Source organism: Struthio camelus, chromosome 18 (assembly GCF_040807025.1).
Source record: "Struthio camelus isolate bStrCam1 chromosome 18, bStrCam1.hap1, whole genome shotgun sequence".
NCBI classification, from domain to species: Eukaryota; Metazoa; Chordata; class Aves; order Struthioniformes; family Struthionidae; genus Struthio; species Struthio camelus.
Genome location: NC_090959.1, coordinates 8945964 through 8958853, shown reverse-complemented (window position 1 = coordinate 8958853; position 12890 = coordinate 8945964). Strand labels below are relative to the sequence as shown.

General features: G+C 41.1%; 1 protein-coding gene across 13 annotated transcripts in view; it reads left to right on the top strand.

Moving 5' to 3' along the window:
- Positions 1-1615: 1615 nt before the first annotated feature.
- Positions 1616-12890, top strand: part of SULF2 (sulfatase 2) — a 162818-nt gene continuing 151543 nt past the window's right edge. For 3 of the 13 annotated variants that reach the window (XM_068912651.1, XM_068912638.1, XM_068912643.1), the window contains exon 1: positions 1678-1831. The gene's annotated coding sequence lies outside the window, so the exon portion shown is untranslated. Of the gene's footprint in view, positions 1857-2354; positions 2413-4467; positions 4628-12890 lie in introns of those variants that run through there. The other 10 variants (XM_068912650.1, XM_068912636.1, XM_068912649.1 and 7 more) reach the window with 8 other exon arrangements.

The window sequence follows — 12890 nt, the reverse complement described above, 5'->3', positions numbered from 1 at the left end:
AAAAAGAAAGGACTTATGATTAATTTAGCTAGAAGACTACCCAGCTAGGGACAATACACATGCCAATGAGAACAGATTACCTTAACACTAGCACAATAAAATACCTCTCAAAATAGCATAGTAATTGTAACAAGGTTACACAGAAATAAGTGGTCCTGCAAATCATATTCGGTCCACATTCTGGTCCACATACCCACACCTCAATTCTCAGTAACTCACTACTCAATAAACTGCTCTGATGAGAAACAAGAGTCTGACAGTTTCAAAAAAGGACACAATGTCATTTAGAACTTGTGCTAACCCATGCCATAAACATTTTTTTTTTTTGCACAGAATGTGTCTCAAGACTGTTTTATTAACTTCAAGTTGTTTAGAGTAGAAAAGAATTTGCATCATTTTCCTGACATTGCTTCATAAAAATATTATCCCAGAACCCAAAATAAAATGACCTTCTCATTCTCCAGATTTTCTGTGTAGAATCAACAGAAAATGTAGGTACTGGAATAAAAAGCATGATTAGGGGAGGTCCATAATGACAAAATTATTTTAAAAACTCCTTTTACCCATTTGTTTTATATTTCTGTCAGTGCATTTGAATTCTGTAGGGATACATGCAAGAAATTAGAAACAAGAGGAACAATGGATCTATTTTGGGGAAGGTTTACAATTGCACTGGGAACATCAGAACTACTGTCACACGGGGTGGAGACAGAGACCCAAAACAAGGGACACTGCACACAGGCTGCCCACGTTTTTGTGCCAAATTTTCCAGTGCAGAACATAAAAAAACACACTTCGAGAAAGGCTAAAACTCACAACAACTTTAATAGCGAAAGAGATTCTTGATTCTCCTGGCACAGCTTCTCCACAGGAGATGGCTACGAAGTCTAAACACACAGAGACGGATTTCAGCCTGTTTCATGCCTGTTCAAGCCGGATGAGGCATAACGCTCCCTGCAATACCACGGCCAGCCTCCTGACATGTCCCCCATGCGGAGAACCCTGATTATTAAGTGGGAAGCGAAGAAGTTTTACCAAGTCAGGACTTCACCGCCACCAACGGCAGGAGGATTAGACCCCACAGGCGCTTTTTCTCTGCTTCTCCCCCACCTCCCTCCCGGCCCCCGCAAACCCGCCCAACCCACCTGGCACCTAACGGGGGGCTGCCCGGGCCCCACAGCGGCGGCCGGCCTTGCGGGGAGGCGCCCAGCCGGCAGGGAGGGAGCTGAGGGGGCGCAGAGGCGAGGGCCGGTGCCAGGCAGGGGAAAGGGACGGAGGGCGCGGAGCGCGAGGGGGGGCGAGGGGGGCGCCAGCCCTGAGGGGACGGGGGGGAGGGGCGCGGCGAGCCTGAGGCGAGTGGGGGAGGGGCGGCGGGGTAAGGGCCGCAGCCCCTGAGGGCGTTGGGGGGGGGGGGGGACAAGGGCTCCGAGATGGGGCCTAGAGCTTCCCCCGGCTCCCCGCTTTCTCGGCGGGGTGTCTGGGCGGGAGCCCCTCGGCCAGGGAGGCGGCAGCGCTTGGAGGAGGCGCCTCGCAACAGATGGTTAAAGCCGGCTCCCGGCCGCGGCCCGCATTGGCCGGCGGCGGCGGCGGCGCGAGCCGGGCGGGAGGAAGGGCGGGAGGCAGGGAGAGCCAGCGCCGCGCAGGGAGGGCGGCAGCGGCGGCGGCGGCCGGAGCTGCGCGGCGGGGGCAGCGCAACGCAACGCAACGCAGCGCCGCGCCCCGGCTCGCTCCCCGCGCGAGTGCTGAGGCGGCCGTCCGCCTTCCCGCCCCCGCGGCCCCGGGGCGGAGGGCGCCTCTCAACCGTCGGTCGCCGGGCGGCTCCGGGCCACCTGTGAGTTTTCCGCCTGGCGGGTGCAGTAAGTAACGTCGCCTCCGTGCGCAGCCGGGCTGGGGCCGGCGGCAGGGCTGTGGCGGCCGGGCGCGGGGGCGGCAGGCCCGCAGGGCTCGGCTCCCTGCGCGGCTGCGGGCGAGCCCGAGCCGCCCGCTCGGCCGGCCGGAGCCGGCTCCTCCGCCGGGTTAACCCGTGCGGCATGGAAGCAGCGCGGGAGCGGGGGGAGACGCTCCCCCGGCGGGAGGCTGTGTCACTGTCGGGGAGATTTTTATCACCTGTAAGAGAGGAATACTTCTCCCCCCCCCCCTTCCCCCCCTTTCCCGTTTCGGCTTCTTCGGTGCCGAGTTGCCTGTTGTGAGTAATTAGCGGGTTTTTCGTCCTCGGAGCTCTGCAGAGGGCTTGTCAGGTGGGCAGGCGGGATGCGGGGGAAGTGACTTGCCCAAGGTCACGCAGTGAGGCAGAGGCTGAGCTGGAAAATAACAGGCGCTGTGCTAAAAACTTCTGGTTTCTAGTTCTGTACTGGGCTGTGGAGCAGCACCGCGAGGCTGACGGCTCCAGGCAGAGACCTGGTAGAGTTGTAGGTAGGTCTCTCGTTAGCTTGTTTTTCTGTTCTCCTTGAAAGCGTGATATAGCTATGTGTACGGAGGTGCAGTGTCCGCGAGTGACTCATTTTCTTTAATTTCCCCAACCTGCTAGCATATGAATGAATGCACGTATGTTCTTGCTTTTCTGTTACTAATGTTAAAGTCAGTAGATGAAGACACAAGTTCTTTGTGCAAAGGTGATTCCTTTTTTTTTTTTTTTCCCCCTTCACCTTCATTGTGGCAATAAGAAACTCCTCTGCCGTTCACAGTGAATATCTCTTTATGCCATAGGGCAGTAGTTGCTGAAAGACTGGTAACTGGTAGGTGTCAGCTGCATTCCCGAAGTAATCAGCAGTGCAAGGCGACTAGGTTCCTGTGCGCGCACGTGGACGCGTGTGAGGGATGCTTGGTGGGCCGTGCTCGGGAGGACTTACACGCTAGAGTTGAATGCGGTTGAGAGCTCTCCAGAGGATGCTACTGGAGTAATTCAGTGCTAGTTACATGCATAGCATTTCTCTTCCCTTCCCTCTCTCCTTGTCTCCAACTAAGATTTTAGCTAATTTAAATATATTACTGTACTTTGACACCCCCGCTAATGTTGATTCAGTGTTTCTATTTGGCCTCTCATTAGGTGGAAACAAAACTGAATCATGTGGGGATGATGCTTGAGGAAAATGGTATCTGCTGTGGTTGAAACATGTCATGAGTCCTCCAACTCAGTCCTCTTCATAGAATCTAACTAATCTTTGCGTTTCGTAGTATGCCCTGCAGGAGGGAAACTTAAAAAGTCAGAAGTATGTTGTTTAGAAACCAAACAAAATCCCCTACTGTCTTTCTCAGCTTTACCTTAACTATTCTACTTGGTCTCTGGGAAGTGGAATATGAGAGGAAAAACAAAACAAAACAAACACCCACCTTAATATATCAATGGAAATAGGCCAGCTTTATTTTTGATCTGTGTTAGGTGGTTCAGGTGAACTCTGGACTCTCTTCCACCCTAATCTTGGGATTCAAGGTGAGGTTCCTGGCATCTTGGGTTTTTTCCTACCACATATGTTTTATAGTTTGCATGAGGGAATTCTCATGTCCGGGATTTTTTTCATCTCATTTAGAAAATAAAGTGTGATTCTCAAAGTATCTAATGGACTTTTCTCTTTCCTGAGCTTTGACATTTGCAAAGAACCCTTTTTGCTGTACTTGCGTTTAGGGTATGTAATATTGTGGGGTTTTTTTTTTTTTTTTTTTGCTTCAGACTCCTTGTGAGGAGTCTGGTTGCAGGTGACTTCTAGCTGAAATTCTTGTTGTATAAAACCCTCTTGATTAAAGTCTTGTCTCTCAGTAGTAGCTCCTCCATCATTCCTCCTAAAAGAGTAGAAAAAAATCTGTAACAGCTCTACCTGAGTAACTAATAGTATTTCATTAATCAATGTATTCAGCTGGAATATATGAGACTTTGATATGGTTCTATGTGTTTTAACAAAAAAGTCTATGTTGCACTCTTCTAACTTAAAGTATCTCTGATGAGGATCCTAGGTGAAAAAGACAATAGGCAGTCATCTGCAAAAAAGAAACTCGGAATTGGCAGTATCCAGTTTGCAAATATAACTGATCTGTGTATCTGAGTGCAAATACTGTTGCTATGTAATGGCAGATACGTATTTTTGAAATAAATATCAGGAGTGAAGATAAATGTAAATACTTTTCCTTTTACAAAGGAGCTATTGCAAAAAGACTCATAGGCCGTATTTACTGACTCTTCTTCACTCTATTATTACAGTAAAAAATAGAAATAAAGATATCGCAGATGTCTCCACAATCCCTACAACTTAGGAGGGTGAATTTGTGTTTTCTCTTCTCTTTAAAATTATTTTAGAAATAAATTAATTTGACTTCTAACTAGCTCTAACTTCTTGTTTTTTTAGATAGCATAGACTGATTAAAATCTGCTCCAGATAATTGTACTATATTTATACAAATATATAAATTTTTATATATAAATTCATATTTTTTTCTTCTTTTTCCTCTCAACATCCTTCCCTTACTCATCTACAGCAGTAGTTTCTCTGTGAAGTTCAGAACAGAGCACAAGTAAATTCAAGGAGTGATTGAACTTGTTGATAAGTGAAGAATGCTCCATACTATTGCCAATTTCCATGAAGCATAAATAAGATGTGCCTTTTAAATTCAACCTGCTCTATTAAGGATACTGCAGGTGAGAAGTTCTTCAGTTCAGATCAAGTCATTCTCTCTCTCTTTCTCTCTCTTTTTTTTTTTTTTTAAATCAATATGCTGGACCAATTTCTCAGGCCTGGGGTGGACATTTTGGGAAAGAAATACAGGCCTATGTTTTCAATATAAAATGGGATGTTCGAATATGCTTATGTTTTTGAGGATATGGTTTCTTGGTTTCATTCCAGTACAAAGCATGATATAATTTGAAACATGAAAAGTTGTCACGAGAGTGATTTTTTTTTTGTTTGTTTGTTGTTAGTTTTTCTTTCTACCAATAGTATCGATCTTTAGTAGACTTGGTTTTTTGTTTAACTTTAGGAAGCCATCTGCACTGCTAATCACCTGCACCCCCATCCCAAAAAAGGCATGTATAGAGAAATGCTAGAGTGATAATGAAAGTTTGGTAAGGGAGAATTTCAACTACTCAGCAGTTGACCTCTGCAAGAAGAGAACAGTTATGTATTATTTCTGAGTTCCTTAGAATGTTACTTCAGACCTATCTCAATACTAGATAAAACTATACCTTTCTACAAATACAGATGCTGAAAGTACACATATCTGCAGCAAGACTCAGCATCCAAAAAGTGCTGCTTCTGAGGCAGTAAAAATACCTCAGTAAGCTTGATATTTTATCACCCCTCTTTTAAGGAGTTGTATTTGAGTTTCAGTGTTCAGCGAATACATGAAACAGGTGTGCCAGTCTTGTGTGGCTGCCCCAGGATGTCTCACTGAGAAATTTATCTGACCTGTGAATGTAAGTGTCTACAATCATCTTATCTTGCCACAGCTAAAAGGAAACTTGAATTTTCTATCTGTATCCTGGCTGTGGGATGAAATTTGTTTTGGTGCTCAAAATGACGTTAAGAAAACTAACTAATATGAAAGGTCCAACAATGGACCCTACAAAACTTTGTTTAGGAGAAGATTTCTCTAAAGCAGAATGAGAGTCATAGAGTAACTTTGGCTTTATTTTAGTTTTATAACACCCTATTTTGTGTGTGCAGCCTTTATAACACAGATACAGTTCTCATATCAAATGTTTTTACTATCTAAATTTATGTACAGTAAACTGAAGTAACTAGAAACATAGAATATATAGAGTGGCATATTGACATCTCTAACCTGGTTCTCTTATATCAGTGGGTGTTTTTTTCGTTAAAGTTGTAGAAAACTTATGTAGTTACAATTTTTAATGAGTTCATTCTAAAATTTAGTTTCTTATTTTGTATTTGCTGCCTATATCTTATGCGTTGGTTCACCTTCCACAGTAAAAACATGATAGTAGCTCACAGTTCGGTGAGTTTAAGCAGTTTGTGATGAAATACAGGTTTTGACATGTAGCCACTAGTCCTAATTAGCTCTATTTAATGGGTTCTTGGGAGGTAGTGTCAAAATAAAGAGGTGCCTACTAGACAGGCTGCAGAGTTGTCTCTAATCTGCATATATTATTGTAGGATTAAGGGTAGTAATAAATCTGGCCATGGGGAAGTGGCTATAGATATAAATACTTCATGAGGGGTAACGTGAAAATTGTACAAAATCTCATTACATATCCCATATAGGAATAGGCAGCACTTTATTCCCAGTTCCTAAAAGAAAGGAAAGTAATTGAATTGACTTTCTGATTTGAAGATCTTGGAGAGGCAGCAGCCAGCGTGGAAAGCTGATTTTATTGATCCCTGAGTTAAGAAGTACTATCACCAGTGTTACTGCTGTGATCTGACAGTTCTGGCCATCTCTGACATTGAGTCATTGAATATGACTACCGCATTTAATATGGGTTCTGTGTGTTTTAAAACTTGCATTTTCTGGTAATATTTGGGAGAGAAAGGCTGGGGATCTTCAAGATGCTGACATGTATCAGAAGCTGCTGTCACTTAGAATCTTGAAGCTGAATGAGGAAAACTTGTAGTCTTGTGGGCTCCGCAGTTCCTGATCAACAGACCTATTGTGCAGATTTGATTAGATCTCTTAATAAATTTAATATTTCTCCTCTGGATTCTGTCTTCAATATTGTTGAAGTCTAAAAATGTCAAGTTCTTTACAGATCCTTTTTTGCAGTATTATCCCTGCATGTTACCCCACTGTTACTGTCATTCAGTGGAGGGAAAGAATGTAGATCAAAATGATGGTAGTTCATGAAGATGTGCATTTATTACTTATATCAAAGCTAAAAATAAATAAACAAAAGCATCCTTATCCAACACATTCCACTTCTATGAGTGTGAAAGAAGTAAAGTATGCTGTTTGGGAAGTTGCAGCTTCCTTCTAAGGAAGCTTGAGGAGCCAAATTCATGAAGCTCGATGCACACCTAAGAACTAAAATTTCAATCTTCTCCCACACCAAATACTTGGTAGGACTGTTTGGAAAAGTAAGGGTTGTAACATCAACTGGACGGTCTTGTGAAGATCAGTTTACTTTCCTCATTTTCCTTTGTTCCAGTTTTGTCCTGGTTTAATTAAAAGTTATGAGATTATGTTGCAGTGTTATAATAGTTAATTTTTTAAAATGGGGTGTGAAGATACCTTAAGCTAAGAGTCATAATAAAATATGTGGATCTTTGTATTTTTAACTAGTTACAAGTTCTTGTCATCTGAACTTGAGTTTATGCGTAGTGAACAAGATTTCTAGCAAATTCCAGGTATTAATTTACAGTGATTGGCTCACTAGTTCTAAACTCTCTCTGAATTGCTATATTCTCTCCAGTGCAATTAAATTGTTATTGCCTGTTGTCTCTTGAACAAATGTTTATGTATTTGGTACTTAGAGTTCTGTTACTGGATGAATTTTTCTCCCTTCCCACAGCAAGGAATAATTTGAATTGCTTCTAATTCAAAAAAAAAAAAAAAATTGTTAACCTGACAGTGCTATACTATTTGAATTTTTGATAGTAGCTCAGATAAATATATATATGGCAACAGTGTTTAAACTGGCGAAAGTACTAAGGTAAATATATCTAGAATTGTTTGAGTCCATATCCTTAGGCATGCCTGTGATCAAAAGGTCTCTTCCTCAAGGCCACATAGTTTTGTATCTGTGTCAAATAAGAAAAATCGTTGCGCTCTTTGGATATGTCATAAACCTTCAACTGCAGGGGACTTTGTAAAGGAATGCTGTAACAAGTATGAGTGGTCGTGTTTCTCTCGCAGTACTGTTTGAATGGGCATTTTGAATAAATCTCTTTTATATAATCCTAAAATCATTTCTGATGAATTTAGTAATATCTAGTTTATTTCCTGGGTCAAGTTCAGCAACTTAATATTACTCTATAGTGAAAAACTGCATATGAACTAGTATAAAACAAGTGAAATTTAAAAATGGGTACACTTTGGAAACTCAAAGTTTTGTTTTGAGTCAGGGACCTGGAGAAATCCCTCCAATATGTGAGGAAGTAGGGACTTTATTTTATTTATTATTATTGAGCAAATTGAGAGCTTCTCAAGGTGCACATGCCAGCCAGGAAGGTTGTTTTATTATGTTGGGATTTAATACTGTAGCTGTCCGAACCTGACTGTGCCACGTGCATGATATGTGCCTCCAGGGTGAGTTGTTGGGAATAGGAGTGTGTTTCTAGAGATTCATTACTTCAGGAAACATAAGTCTTTTTCAGAGACAGGTGCATAGTAAGAAAAGACTAGTACAAAGCTGGACGGGTTACCTAATGGACTGTTTGATTTCCTTGGGTCAGACCTCATTGTTTGGTGTTTTGAAGAAGCTGTTCAAGTTGATGTGTTTGGATTAAGAGAGTCCATGTATTACAAAAATTACAAAGCTAAACCAAGCCTGCTTAGCTGAGCAAAATAAGGTGGAATCTAATAAAATTGTCTCTGCATTGTTGAGATATTCAGTAAGCTCGGTCAGATAAGAGCTCAAACAAGTTTAATGAGACATGTTCTGAATGAACGTCACTCCTTTGTAAAGCTGTGATTCCAAAGCACTTCTCTGTGGTTTTGTTGCCCCCTCCTTCTGTAACTTCCTCCTCTCTCCCCCCCCATTTGCTACAATTTGGTTCAAATTCATCACCAGTTTTCACCACCCCTGCGGTCTTGGGCCAACACGCAATTTCTGATTTTTAGCAGAGACCTTTAGGCGTGGAAAGAGTGAAAAACTGGCTGTGTTACTGACTACCATTTAGAATTATCAACTTGGTTTTGCAACAAAAATGCATCATATTTATCTGTTACTGGTCAGATTAAGGGAAATGCTTGTTATTGGTAAACTCTTACTATTCATCCTGAAGTTATTAGCTACTGCTGTTGCAAGGGAATTGTTTTGCACTCCCCTTCCCCACCTTTACTTTTTGGTACATTCCACAAGTAGCTAGGTTTATGCGTTTACTCTCTTTTTAAAATAATTTACCTTTTAGCCTTCATCAAATTTTATTTTCCCCTGTATTCTACTTCTACTGGCTATTCTATATCGGGGAAGGGAAGCATGTAGATGACTTCAGAGATGTCCAGAAAAGTTACGTGGGTTTGCTAGTAGAAAGTTTTCTTTTTGTTTTGTTTTAAATAGCTCGTATGTGAGGAAACAAATCGCTTTACAAAACGTACCTCAGTTTTGCACAGAGGACGATGAAAACGCATAGTTGCAACTGAAGGTAACATTGCAATTTGTCTTCTGCTATCTATTTAATTCACTACATCTCTGGATCTTGTTGTAGGTCTAGAAATACTGTGATGATTTCTGTGACCCTCTCAGTTTTTAATTTGATTGCTCCAAATGCTAGTACGCAGGCAGCTGTAAGAGTATAGATGAGTTCCAGTTAGTGGCTCTAAATCACTATCAAATGATCTGTCTTTAGTTTTGATTCTGTAGTCAGACTACTGAGTAAGTATGACTGTCTTTAAAATTTTTATAGGATTTCCTCACATGTGATATTTGCATGGTTTATCCTCAGTGCTGTCTACTGATAAACAAACTTGTAAGCCATAGAGCCTAGCTAGGATATAAGACCTTGTAGGTTCTGTAGCTGTTCACAGTGTGACATTAATGGTGTTAAATTAGCAACATCAGCGATATTAACTAATTTCCTCATTCAGACTATGAAATTTCTTTGGTAAGAGGATCATTAAACATATGCAAACATCCTATGCGCTGTAAAAGGTTTTTGGGCCTTGACAAATGATAAATGAGAAAATTACAGGTTGTAGGAAAATGTAAATATCATTCTTTGGAAATCTGTCCTCTGGCAAGACAAAAATGTTCACCCCTAAGCAGGGAAGGATTCATTATATTCTTTTCACATCAGTGAAGAATGCTAGAGACTATTTTACATACTTGCGCATATGTTGGTGTCTCTTTCTTTCAAGCGCTACTGTTGAGCTGGGATTTGTCCTGGTTTTGTTAAGCAAGTATTCCAGCAGTGCGCTGCAGAAAGAAGTCCTGTAGCATCAATTAATGCTTTCTATAATCTTCTGAATAATTTTGAGTCCATCTTGTCATGTTTTTCTTACTAGCAGCTTTAGATCTTTTTTATTATTATTTTATTCAGCTGTTATACACAAGATTAAAACTAAGGGCTCACACATTGATTCCGTTTCCATCAGATGACTGCATGAAATACAAACTTGCATGCTATCTGATGAATGTTTTCACCATGCCTTCAGGAAAAGCCTTAATCCAGTCTCAGATGTTCTTAAGCAAGTGTCTTACTCTTCCCAAATACAGCTGTAGAGAATTTGTAGTGTCAGGTTAGATTGTTAACGAGATGTTAACAGCTCCTGGACATGGTAAAAGTTGCAGTAGTGCAACTTATGGGTGAAGTTTCTAGGTCCTGCAGCAATGTTCTCAAGCATGACTGAATACTTTGTTTTAACCACTGCTGTTTATCTCATTAGAGCTATGGCTCAAGCTGCCGCGCTGTCCAACAATAAAACCAAATTGAGAGTTCATCCTGCTTTTATCGGCTTGTAATATCACTGCAGTTTAAGAAGAGACAGACAGACTTAGTAGTTTTTCTCATTTTACAAATAATTTTCAGAGACTTCAAAACTTCTTGCCAATCTGTGGAAGAACAGAGATAATGTAGCAGTTATTTCAATAGCTTGCAATAAATTTAAGAACTTAAAAATGGCTGAACGGTTTAACTTTTGATTAGCTAACAACTGTATTTTTCTTCCCTTCACCTGAAAGCTGGCTTTGCCAATAGCAACCCTTTTATAAGGCCTCTAAACAACAAGAGAATTCTAGTTTTTCAAAATTGTCCCAATTGTCCCCGTTGCCTAGAATGTTCTCGAATGCAGATTGTTGCTGCTAGTTTTTCTAGGATGTGCCTTCCAAGCTAGTAAGGCGTACAGTTTGGTATAGGCTAAGATAACTGATAGCTCCATAGTAATCATAGCTCAAGTACAATCTCATCTGTTCATACTTATTTAGATGCTTCCGGGATGTACCACAGTAGGCAGCGCGTCTTTGTAAATATGATTTGGAAACACACTTTAAGCAAGAAAATGTTTTTCAGCACACCAGAATCTTTCAAAAAGCAAAGGCTTTGCTTTCCAAACCAACACTTCCTAAACTGTAGGAAGGGAGAAGAGGGGGCTGAATTTGGCAATTCTCTTGGAGGTACCATCATGTGTGTCCTATGATGTTTTGGTATCAGGAGATGAACAGAGCTGCATGGCACTGGTAATGCTTAAAAGCTGAACCTGTGAAAGAGAAACACTTTCCTTGTTTAAGTCTTTCCCTGTATTTCTAGGGACAGGGAGGATTTTCTTTTCATTCCAGATTCTTGGGTGCTGTCGAATGTATGTGATTTATACATGGTGTGACTCCTACGTGGGAGGGCAGGTGGAGGATTTGGATATTTGTTCTGAAGGTAGATCACTCTCGTGCTCTTGCATAAATTGACTGCCAGATTAGAGAGAGAGAATTCTGCTTCCGTGTCAGTTGGCACAGGCTGTGGACAGAAAGGTGACTCTAACAGATGATGGAAATAGCCGTGTTCCTGGAATTAGATGCTAACTCAAACAACTTCTTCTTTTTCCGGGACCCAAGATTTTGAGAAGGTCTGTGGTTTTTCTTCTGTCCTCTTATGAGACAGTGTTGTGTGACCTGTTTCTAGTGATCATGAGGAGGCCCTCCTTAAAATAAGCTTACAGCATTTCACGGCTCATAGTACAAACATCTGCTAGATTTGTCTAAACTTGTGGGATGATCTTGGCCTTCTCCTGCATCGCATTTCAAAGAACAGGAGTAGAATGCCCAGGAGAGTTAAGAAGTTTAACAGGTTGGACAGACATCAGAGAGGGATAGGAGCTGAACATAACTCCTTTCTTACTTGAAGCAAAGGCATAGTTGATGAAGTCCAGTGATCCCTCATCTTTGAATCAGTCTTCTGTGGTCTGCTGGTACTTGACTGGATTACTGAGATGTATTTCTGTATGGCTTCTCACATTGTTATTTAGGAAGTATAGCTAATATAGGTATAGAACCACATATCCTCGTGTTACTGTGCAGTAGTGTTTGCAATAGGGAGTGTTAAGTTTGAAAGGAAATGAATTCTAAGACATACCGTTTTATCAAAGAGTTAGCTGTTTAACCAAATTTCTGTACAGAATTTTGTGTAGTATATTTTGTCTCTTGATATCTTTAAATATTTCTACTCTACATTTTAATGAAACTCTTCCAGTTATGCAAGGCTTATTTAAGGTTTGTGTTTCTTACTGAATTTGCTTCTTCATCTTGATTACTCGATATTAGTCTGCTTTCCAGGAAGAGTGTGTTTATACTGTGGATACTGTTTGACTGTATCTCTTACTGCATGTTCCTGACATAGCTTGGAGGCAATTGCAACTATGGTGGTGAAGAGACCAGCGTGACAGAGTTGCCTGACTCGACTTCTCAGTAATTTTACAGCGCATATTCATTTTTATGTTGCTAATAATATGAAAGCAAGCCAGTTAAAATGAGCTGAGGCTAAAATCGAAGCAGTGACAGTAGTAGTAAGAGTGATATCTGTATGTAGTTTGGTAAGCTGGAGTATTGTGGTGCCTTGAATCTTAATTGCAAAGATATCTTACAAATGAGGTGCTAGTGCCGTTTCTAACCCTCAGCCTATGTATGTGCTCATCTTTATGCAGAAATTGTTTTTAAGTTTTCTTCCTTTAAAATTTTCCCTGCTGTTATACTAAGAGAAGAGGAATTGTATTTGTGTGTGTAGAAGAAATTTGTTAAAACCTGCAGAAGAGAATAGTCAAAAGACAGATTAAGAAATACCAGATATCTATCTTGGATAAAT